This window comes from Parasteatoda tepidariorum, chromosome 11, assembly GCF_982258835.1.
Source record: "Parasteatoda tepidariorum strain Cologne lab strain chromosome 11, Ptep-v5.0, whole genome shotgun sequence".
NCBI classification, from domain to species: Eukaryota; Metazoa; Arthropoda; class Arachnida; order Araneae; family Theridiidae; genus Parasteatoda; species Parasteatoda tepidariorum.
The window spans coordinates 50,415,394-50,426,558 of record NC_141765.1 but is presented as its reverse complement, the minus strand read 5'-3'; the positions used below and the strand labels follow the sequence as shown (position 1 = coordinate 50,426,558).

At 27.9% G+C, this 11,165-nt stretch overlaps 1 protein-coding gene across 1 annotated transcript in view; it reads right to left on the bottom strand.

Annotated features, from left to right (window-relative positions):
* The window catches only part of LOC107451050 (sodium-dependent noradrenaline transporter), a 203,528-nt gene extending 192,575 nt beyond the window's left edge, over positions 1-10,953 (bottom strand). Inside the window, exon 1 of the mRNA XM_043046900.3 lies at positions 10,764-10,953. The gene's annotated coding sequence lies outside the window, so the exon portion shown is untranslated. The remainder of the gene's footprint in view (positions 1-10,763) is intronic.
* Between the last annotated feature and the right edge of the window lie 212 nt (positions 10,954-11,165).

The following is an 11,165-nucleotide window of genomic DNA, read 5'->3' as shown; positions in this document are numbered from 1 at the left end:
GAGTTACTAAACCTTGAAAATATCTGGCTAAAACAAGTAGAAATTTAAAAAGTATTACATCGTGATCAAGAAAAAAATAAATAAAAGAACGAGACGTAGTTGACGTGAAAAAGAGAGTAGTTGATTTTGATGAGAATTTAAGGTTAGTACTGACCCGTTTTGGGTTTTCCATTTATTTTGCAAGATTACGGGTATTTTAATTTTATTTTGCTTAGTTTATGTGTGGTAGTCTAATAAATGTGTTTTAATAAAAGGAAGTGTTTTTTTAATGTAGCTTGATTCGTTACAATAGAAATAAACCACGCTTTTTCTAAAGAAACACTTTTGTACCAAACTGATACTTAGTATTGCTTCCAGATAGGTATCACTATGTAGTATCACGCTTGCACTACATAATAGCACATTGTACAGAAACATCTTTAGTGCCTACTCTTTAAAAGCTGGGGAATTATCACTCTAAATTTGATGTTAGGTAACCAAAAAAAATGTGCCAGGAACTACTTTTGAAACCGAGCTATTATATACAATTAAAAGGATGTAAATAAATCTAAAATTCTTATAATGGGAAAAGTTTACGCGAAGATCACGCACTTTCGTACCATAAATTAAATATTTTTGCTTCCGCAAACACCAATGCTGGCTAACTTTAGATATTATGTGTAGATTGTTAATATTTGAATACAAGTTAGCGGGAGTTTGTTGTTGTTTTCGAAGCCGCTATACATTTACTGAAGCAAATGTTCGTCAGTAAAATATATACCTATTAATTTATTTGTGTAATAACAATATTTATATCATAGTTTTTAGAACTCTGTAAACTGCGTTAAATAATTTTATAATGTATATTTTCTATCCGTTTTGGCTCCGTTAAACTTAGTTTACATTCGTCTTAATAATTTCTTTGTACTGCGTGTTGACTTTACAAGTTTTATTTCAAAAATTAGTGTATATAAGCATCCTGAATTAATGATTCCTACTTAGTATTTTATCGAATGGACCTCAACTCCGTAGCTTAGTAATTTTGAATCCAATCCAGAAGACAAGGGAACTCCAGAATCAAGTATTGGGAGAAATTTACCTTCGTGAAGGATTTTTCGATGGAGCTAACCCGCATTTGAGCTACATGGATAGGAAGAGCACGAGAACCTCACACGGTAAGCCTGACGGCAAAGGGACTCTAACCCACAATCCGTCTACCATTGAGGATATTTTGCGTCAGCACTGTGGTCGGTTCAAGCCATATGCGGATTCGTATAGATCAGCCATCGCTGGGATTCGGACCCGGCCTCATTGGAAGGTGAAAGCGTATACCTGTCCCATTTTATTTTTGGAGTGAGAGAGAATGGAAGAATAGTTGAACGAATTTTTTTTAATTATATCTAAATATTTTTGTCCCAAGTTCATATATAACAATAAAATATATCATGTTCATAATTATTTTTAATTTTTCAAAAATTTTAAGTATTTTGGATCCATTAAAATAGAAGTTAAGAATAATAAGATATGATCTCATTGAGATCATATCTAAAAACATTTTTTTATCAACGTTCTTAGAATAAACTGCTTTTGTGTAACCAGATAAAATTTTAATCTAAATTATGTGAGCTATTATTCATTAAGGAGTTTTTTTACGTGATAACTGTGTCTATTTTCTTCGATTAAGAAACTACATTTTAACTAATATCAGGGAACCGAAAAAGAGCTTAACTTGGCATTCTTTAGCAGCAATACAACGGAAAAACTGCAACTCCAAAAAATTTACAATTAATTAAAATCACAAAAAATTAGGTCTTAAAAAACGTACTCTGCAAAGTATTTATTCTTTTAAACTGACGCCCTGCACGTATCCGTCTTAAGTATTTTCTAATTACTTCTCCAAAACTATTTCAGTAGAAACAAAATTAGATAGGTTTTCTGCAAATAAGATCATTCGAAGGATGAAAAGTACTTTAATTAAAAAGGCTAATTTTTTGATCATTACAGCATATATTGAATTAGGATATTCAAGGACAAAGTAATTGAATCTGTTTCTGTTAGCATATATTAAGATTTAGCTTAGTAGAAGTTCTAATCAAAAAATTCTTTATAACGAAATGTTTTAAACAGTTGAAACAATTTATTAAAATATTATATGCCGCAAAATATAAAATTCAAGTTAATCAATGTTAAATACATAATGTAAAGTATCAAATAGAAATGTATGTGTTGCAGAGTATGTTGTTACAAGACCGTATTAAACTCGCAGTATAAGTTTTGTTCATACTGAAGCATATAGTATACAACTGTATCAGTGTGAAACAGAAAAGAAAAATCAGAAAAATTTTGAGGATGCTGGATTTCAAAAACCTAATCCTTAATACGGTGAAAAAAACACTCTATTACCAATTAAATTAAGTATTTTAAACTTGATTAGAGGGTAAAATGGTTTAGTGTAAATGAAAATATGGCGTATAATAAATATAGTCAACACTTTAATGAAAAATAGTTAACACCTTATTGAGGATGGAGCTTGCTTACATAATGTTATGGTACAAGGTACCACCATTGTATTTCCCTTTTGAACCGAATCTTCTGAAAAATGTTAAATATTTTGGATTATGATGATAATATCATTCAAATGCTTGCAACCATAATATGATTATACAAGAAGATTCAGTACAGTGTCTGCAAACTTGAAGAGGATGTAGGACACTGCAAAAGGATAAAGATTACGTTTTGCCGCTAGGAGCACTTCTCTATTATACACTTCTTGTTTGTGTGTACTTCAGTTGGTACTTTTTTTCTAAATATTCTTAAATTTATGTTATCCGCAGTTATTACGTAGTTAAATTACGGTGTAAAAAAACTGTCCGAATCTGATGTTGAACAACCCTAAATATTGTGTGAAGGAGTACTTTTTTTCAAGTTCACTCTAAATTGAGTTTTCATATACACTTTTAAGGGTGCAAAACTCTATACATAAAATTACAAAAAATACACTATGATTACGCGCCTTCACACCGTATGTTAAATATTTTTACTTACTGTGTACATACATAGTAAATTGAAATGCCGGCGTGTTTTGGATATCTGTAATTTACAATCGATCACGTGCTGGTGTGTGTTTGTGTCTTTCATTGCTGATTTTCATTTACAGAAACCAAATTCGCCGTTTAAAGACGGATGTATGCTTTTAGTTGTTTAATAAGAATGTTTATATTTCAGTTTTTAAGTTCTCTGGACATAACATCATTACATCATTTATCTAAGCATTACATAATTTTATCATTGCACTAAGCATTACATCATTTTATGTTTATTTATATTTTATATTTATTTATATTTTATATTTATTTATATTTTATATTTATTTATATTTTATATTTATTTATATTTTATATTTATTTATATTTTATATTTATTTATATTTTATATTTATTTATATTTTACATTTATTTATATTTCATATTTATTTTTATCCTCTAAATTTTGTAATGTATAATTTCTACGCTTAATGGAACATCACGCTGAGAAAAAATGTATGGTCAAAACTACCAGAACTTGGTAAAATTTGCAGTGTTTCCTACTCTATGGATCACTATAAGTATGATAATTAATACCAAAGTGCTTCGGTTATGACTTTTTGTTAAAGTTAGCAATATGGTTTTTATTACTATGCTTTTTTAGAATCTTGTAAAATATCGCAATTTTAAACAAAAGTCGGTAATTTTAATAGTTCCAGAATTATTTGAGATGACGTAAAAATGCTCAATTTGTTAACCTCCATTTTGATTAGTAAACATTGGTTAACTTTGCTTCTCGTCGGTCAATTGATTTTTTTCCTGTGTAAGCTATAAGTTAACATCTACCAATCTATAAAACTATAAAAATGTGCGTTTATGAAGTCACAAATGCCTGGATAAGACCAGTAGCTTAGCTGTCATGCATCAAGGCTGTTATAATATCTTAAAAATGGAAGTGTTATAACATGCTAAAAATGGAACATCCTAAAAATGGAAACGAGTTTGAATCCCACACAACCCATGATGTATTTAATTATTTATTTTTATTTATTTATTGTCGCACTTACATATACAGATTTGTATACTCATTAAACGGGTGGGTACCCACTTTTGTAGTCCTGCGAAAAAAACCAGGAGAGAACATCAAATGTAACCCTGGATAAAGTGCAACCATGGATGCATCTATTTATTTATATTTATTTATTCATTGTTACACAAACATTCGCCGGCTTGTGTGCTCATTACAAACTCTTGTCATGTCGAATTGCAGCTGGCACAAGATTTAGAAAAACTTATTATAATATACCCTGGAACACGGTTAGATTTGATCCGCTACCTCGGTTACAATAGATCTATCTTAGTAATATTTTTCTTAAATTTGAACAATCTGTTCTTCAACTTGGCTAGGGCTTATGATAAATCTTACTTCGTATTGAGCATAAGAGCATGCATATGCATGTGTAACAATTAAAAAAATAAATTCTAGAAATAATAATGTTTTTAATAATTTTTTATAGCAGCCCCGTCTTTCCGCAGCTGGTAATAATACAGGCTAAATTCAGGTAGCAGATCTGATGGATGCGTAACAATGAATGTGTAACAGTAAATAAATAAATTTGGTTTGGATACAAACCCATGATCGTGTGCTCAATTCAAAGAATTGCTTGTGTCTTGCCAAATTGCAGAACAGCTAGCACAAAAATGAAGAAAAACAACAACAAGAAATATTGAGCCTGCTACCTTTACGTTTCTAAGATATTGTCGGAAGGACAACACAATGGAGGCTCCAATATTATATGATTGTTTTATTAGCACTTATTCGTGAAGTATTGCTGTTATATATCTAATATATAGCCTCTCTTTGTATCTGGTCCGAAACCCACATATGTATGTGAATAAATAAAAGAATCTCACATAAAAGATTGATAAAACAGACATCATAATTTGATACATCTGAGTTTAGGATCTTCTTTTTTTTATTTGAAGCCACGATTCATGTCTCTGTGAAATTTTATTGGAATAAGAGATATTTAACAGTCATCTAACTCTTATTAACCATTGAAATAATATTCTATTTTAGCTAAACTATAGAAGAGTAAACAGATTATTGCAATTCTATTTGGAAAAAAGCATAGACGTCAAAAGGCTAAAATATTTAAAAAAAATTACTAAATAAGTGGTAAAATTCTGAGGAACATTTTGATAATTTCACCATGATACCAGAATCATCAGAATTGTAGTTACTTTTACCAATAATGTCTGTATCATAAACGTAAAGTAATTTTGAATTTCTTTTCTTCGTGTACTGTGGTGAAAAGTTGATATCACCATTTTTTTGTTAACATGCTCGAAAAGTTTATCCAGAGCAGATTCTGCTTTGTAATTTAGAGATTTGGTGACTAACTTGCGTTGGCGATTAACTTCATTTGGAGCCCTACCTCCCTTCCAAGTCTATAACCACTCTACTGAACCACCAGGTATTTGTGGAATCTTACAAAATAGTCTTCCTTAAACTACATTACACAATAGTATTGTTCAGCATATATTGGTAATCAGGCTCAATGCAAAATCTTATTAAAGTAATGTAACACCTTATTAAACTACATTACGCGATAGTATTGTTCAACTTATATGGAAATCCAGCTCAATGTAACATCTTATTAAAGTAAAAGCAAACTTATGTGACATTATGCTTCAAGGTACAAATTTCAGCATTCAACTTTGAATCATTTTATCCCCTAAAAGTGTAGAATGGTTTTACCAATATCAGAAATTGGAAAATATACGCCAGGATACTGCTGTACTTCAAAAGTAAATGTGCCACTTGAATGAAACCGAGTATTTTCCAAAATAACTGTTTTATCAACAGCTTTGAACAGTCAAGTCATTAGTCGAATTTAAAGCTCGATTCCTGCTCAGGTTGTTAACAACGGCTACGGCTGCATGGTTTATTCAATGTTCCTGGCTCGCACCGCTACAAAATTTTCAACTTAATGGATTAATTATGGGATTTAATACTTTTCGTCATTTCGCTAACAGTGGAAGTTTTTAAAATAAATCACTCGTGAGAGTTATTTTCAGATATTTTTTTTTCAGAAAAGCGCTTTTTTCCTAACTTTTAACCTAACATTGTAAAATTAAAAGATTGTTGATAGCAAATTCGATATTGATTGTCTTTTCAACACTGATTCTGAATAAAAAGATCATAAAAATGGGCACTACTCTTAGACCAGTTTTGGAAATGAAGAAACTGACTCGCCACATTTCTATCAACATTAATTCGAGAGTAAAATGAAAGTTACCTATGATCTGTCAATAACTGGGCATAATTTGTGGCAGCACTATGTAAATTCATATTCTCTAGCCGATTCTTTGACTTGAGCTGTAGTGAAGGAATCAACAAGATAATCTGAACAGAGAAGTATCAAAACTTGAAATTACTTGAATGGGGAAACCAGTGCAAGCTAAATATTACCAGCCTGTTTCAGTTAAAAAAAAAACTCTACATGAGAGTGCAATGGATCTGGTGGCCGATGACGGAATTTTTCTTTAAAAAAAAAGAAAAAAAGAAAAGTGACCCAAATTTTTTAATTTTTTATTTATTGAGGCAATAGTCATGTTAATAGTTAATGAGTTGCACAAACTCTGGAAAAGAATCCATTACATCTTCATTTAACTCAAAATGTTTTTATATTATATATATACATATACTATTTTAATTTTTCATTATTAAAAGTAGTTTTGGAATATTTAATAGTATCATTAAATGTTATATTAAATATTATATTAAATATAAAATTCAGATTTTTGCCGCATTTCTTCACGACGCGAAACAAATGCTACTGTCGAAAAGCATAAATTTTTAATTTTGAATTTGTATGCGATTAAGTTGTTATTATTTATTTGACTTTTGATGCATCTTTATATATCGGTGTTTTTTTATATATATATATATATTATTTTATGACGTTCTAATTACAAGCAAAAAATATTTTGGTATTTTTTAATTAAAAAAATGCAGTCTTATAGCTACTGAAAAAATCTGTTAGATTATCGGAATTATATTTGCACTAAAATATAAAATCCAAAAACAGTAGTTAGAAAGAAATTGTTTTTCCTTCATATTAAAAAATTTATCAATAATTGATTTTGTAAATTAAAGAAATTTCAATGATTAACATGTGTTTCTCTTAGTTCTAAATAGCTGCAAATTAAAAAAATTATTCCTTGGAAGTCAATCGTGTATGGAAGATTTTACCTTTAATGCAAGAAAAGATCCCTTTATTTCATGGTTTATTCCATAATCATATGTTATTAAAATGCTTAATCTAATACTTTTGACAAATTATGACCTAAATTAATACACAGTAATGAAATAAATTATGTTTAATAAAATATGTCTGCGCCAAAGGTGTTAAGTTATGAGATTGAAGAAGTTTTAACTTAAATTTAAATAAACAAACCAGTTAATATATTAAAATACATATCAAGAATTGTGAAGGAATGTAATTTCATTAACGAAGCGTAGCTGAAAATAATATTTAGCTGTGAGTACGCAAATTATTATTGATTTTTCTTTTTCTTTATATAAAACACATATGAGTATAAAAATATTTATGAGTATAAAATTAATAATTAACAACTATTTTTTCAAATTCACCTCTAATGGTGATTTGTTGGTAAAGACATTTACTAATTTTATTAAATAATATTTAATAAAATTTTATTTTCTAGTTGACTCATTATATTAATTATCTTCAGAGTCGTATACTAGTTGCATTTCGATGGAATGTTTATAAATTTGATTCAAAAAGCTGAAGTAGGCTGTATTTCAAAGAAATTCCAATGTGATCTAGTTAGAAGTAATACTTTATTTAAATATTGATTGTTACTTAATAAAGCCTAATTTAATTTTTTTCAGTTTACCAACCGGACTTTCAAGCGGTCAGGAAAAGTTTTGGGTTCGAATCCCGGATAAGTCATGGATGCTCTTTCTTTCTCCGTACTATCCGTCCTTAGTGTGGGAGCAACGTTGGCTCTTCTAATATGGTTCCCTTGAAAGAGTGGCCAACAAATCTGCCCTTATAATACTTGAATGACGAGTGTCAATCGAGTAGGCATTGAAAAAAAAATTGTTTCCATTTCAAATGTAAATAAAAATAGTTAACTGTTCGAAAGTTCCCTTTGTTTCGGAACTACACAGTTTTATGGCTAATTATTTGACCAATTATTTATAATTAATAAATCAAAGGTACATAAGTATAATTATTTGGCATGAAATACTAGCAGATGATACTTTAGAAAATATCATAATTTTATAATAATTAATAATCGAATTCTTTATAAAATGTTTAACAGTTCCCAATTTGCTATCAGGTTTATGTATTTTAACATGATCTAAATAGTTAAGACAGACATGATTCAACAAACAACGTTTTCTCACATAAATTTTAACATTGAGTGGAACAATCAATGTAATTACTTAATTTAAATTACAGACTATTTCTAAAAAACTAAATTTTTACTAATGTATAACAAATTTCTATACAAAATATATTTCAATGTCCTTCATTTGATAGATGATATAGTTAAGCTTGCTAACTCAATCAGAATAATAGTTCTGTAAACAACAATTTTTTTACCTAAATTTTATCATTTCCTTGAAAAATTCAAGTAATTGCTTAACTTGATAAACTAACTGATGCTGATTAGAAAATATAAAAATGTTTAATAATTAATAACACATTTCTAAACACATTTCTGTTTAGTAGCAACTCATTTGGTATTATGCTAAATATTTTAATATAATCTTAAAAATAATTTTAACAAACATTTATTTCTCATTTCATAAATTTTATCATTTTCTTGCGGTAAATTCCCCTAAAATGGGGTAAAAAAAATCATAATAAAAATGACTGAATAAGTTTAATAATTATATTATCTTTGTTATTACAGCATTTGCTTAAATAAATTATTCCATAAATACTACAGTTTAGAAGCTACAAAGTAACTTTAGTATGTCATAAGAAATAAGTATAAAATCAAAATGGACAAGAAGAAACATTTTTTTTTCAAAATTATGTTTGATTTATAATTGAAATATTCATATTTCCTTTTCAAACAGGGAGAAAATTAATGATAGTTTTCCATACAAATTGCAAATATTAGAAGATTGACGTTTTTGTTTTAATTTTTCTCAATTGAAGAGCTTTGCTAAACACAAAACAATCATGAATATATTTTAAAAAAAATACCTTCAAATTATTAAATATAACAGAAGTATGAAGTAAATCTTTTTAATGTCTTAAGCTACTTGAATTCAAGATATTCCTTTGAAATAATTTTTTAATTTCATTCGCTATAAAGAAAACTAATATAAAAGAAAAACAGATGTAGTTCGGTTTATTATATGTATTATATGTATGTGTTCCAATTTATAAAAAAATACACCGAAACAACATGGTTTAATTATTTTTCTTATAAACCTAACGAACTATTAACGAACTATTTTTTTTAAAAGCCTAACTTTTCTATTAAGAAAAATAGCTTGGCCATAACATGGATTATTAATAATGCAGTCACATCAGAAATTTTAAAATTGAAAAGAATATTTTCTCTTGTTTGTGACATAACAGCATTATTGTTTCTTTTATCATTGATGCGTAAAATTTTAAGTGAGGTATTAAGCACTTTTCATGATGAAATAAATTAAACAAATTTTTAAATATTTCGTATGTTTATATATCATTGTTATTTTGAAACATAATAACATTAAATTTTCGTTGTATATTAAAATATTTTGAAATATATTGGTAAAAATAAAACTAGCCTGTATTCAAGAGTAATTGGTTTGACAGAATTATAACACAATTGAGGAGAAATAATTCATTTATATTAAGTAACTGCATAATGTATTTATGAAAAATTTACTTATGCTACTAATATATTTGTATTTCTGTCATTCTAATGTTATTTTTTATTAAAGGTAATGTTTAAAATGTTTTACAAAAACAGGATTTTCTTAAAAATTTAAATTTTTTTCAGGATTACTGATGATGCTTCCCAGCAAAACTCGTAAATTATGTGGAGTATTTTAGCAATAAAAACTATTTATTTTAAAGATATTTCAAAATATGAAAACAGATAAATAAAAACTGCTTATATTTATATGTATGCATCGGAAGTTCACATTATCTAGATTGCACTTTATTTGAAGTTTACTTTTATGAAATGATAAGGAATTAATGACGAGGAAAAATATATAAATGGAAAAATTTATTGCGATGCATGTTATCTGATTTTAAAACTGTATGTTATATATATATGTGTAATATATATGTAAAAAAAATGCAAAATGCTATCACGAAAAAAGTGCAAAAAGTTGCATGATAAATTTGTAATACTTATTTTTTTGTAAAAAATAGTGCATAATGAATAATAAATAAAATCTGAGAACCTTTAATAAAATCTTGTGCATAATATTTTGAATTTAAAATTTGTCACAAAAACTACAAAATACTTAGAGCAGCTATTTTTTTTAAATATAATTAACTCTTTTTATTTAAATAATATTACTCCCTTATATTTTAATATTTCCATTCTTCATTTGTTAAATAAATTTTGGAGAAAACTCCCTTTTTTAAACTTTATTCTAAGTAAGAAAATTAATTTTAAGTGAAAAAAATGACATACTTGTAAACATAATTGTGTTTGCTTTTAAACGCATGCATTAAAATGAAGAGAAAAGAGAAAGTTTCCTACCTTTAAAAATTTAAACCAGTTGTTCCATTAAAGAGAAAAAGATCCGGAAAATGTGGAATCGGGAAAAGCAGAAAGATGTGCGAAGAAACTTTTCAGTCGAATTGGAAAAATAAAACTCACTCTGTTGAGTTCCATGCGCTGCGAAGCTTCGACTGATCAAGTTTACTATGGAGCTTCCCCAACACCACTCGTGCAGCAAGTTTGTAACACCGGTACCCTGTAAACGTTCCTGGCTGTCACGTGGCTTCCACTCGACCAATCAGAAGCGGCTTTTATATATTTTTGTGTTTATTATTTAGAGGTTTTACTCTGTTTTGCAAAAAAAATAAAATTGAACTATTGTCATTTTTCATCAGACGATTTGTAATAATTTTTAATGAATAAAAACTCCCTCGCTCTTTT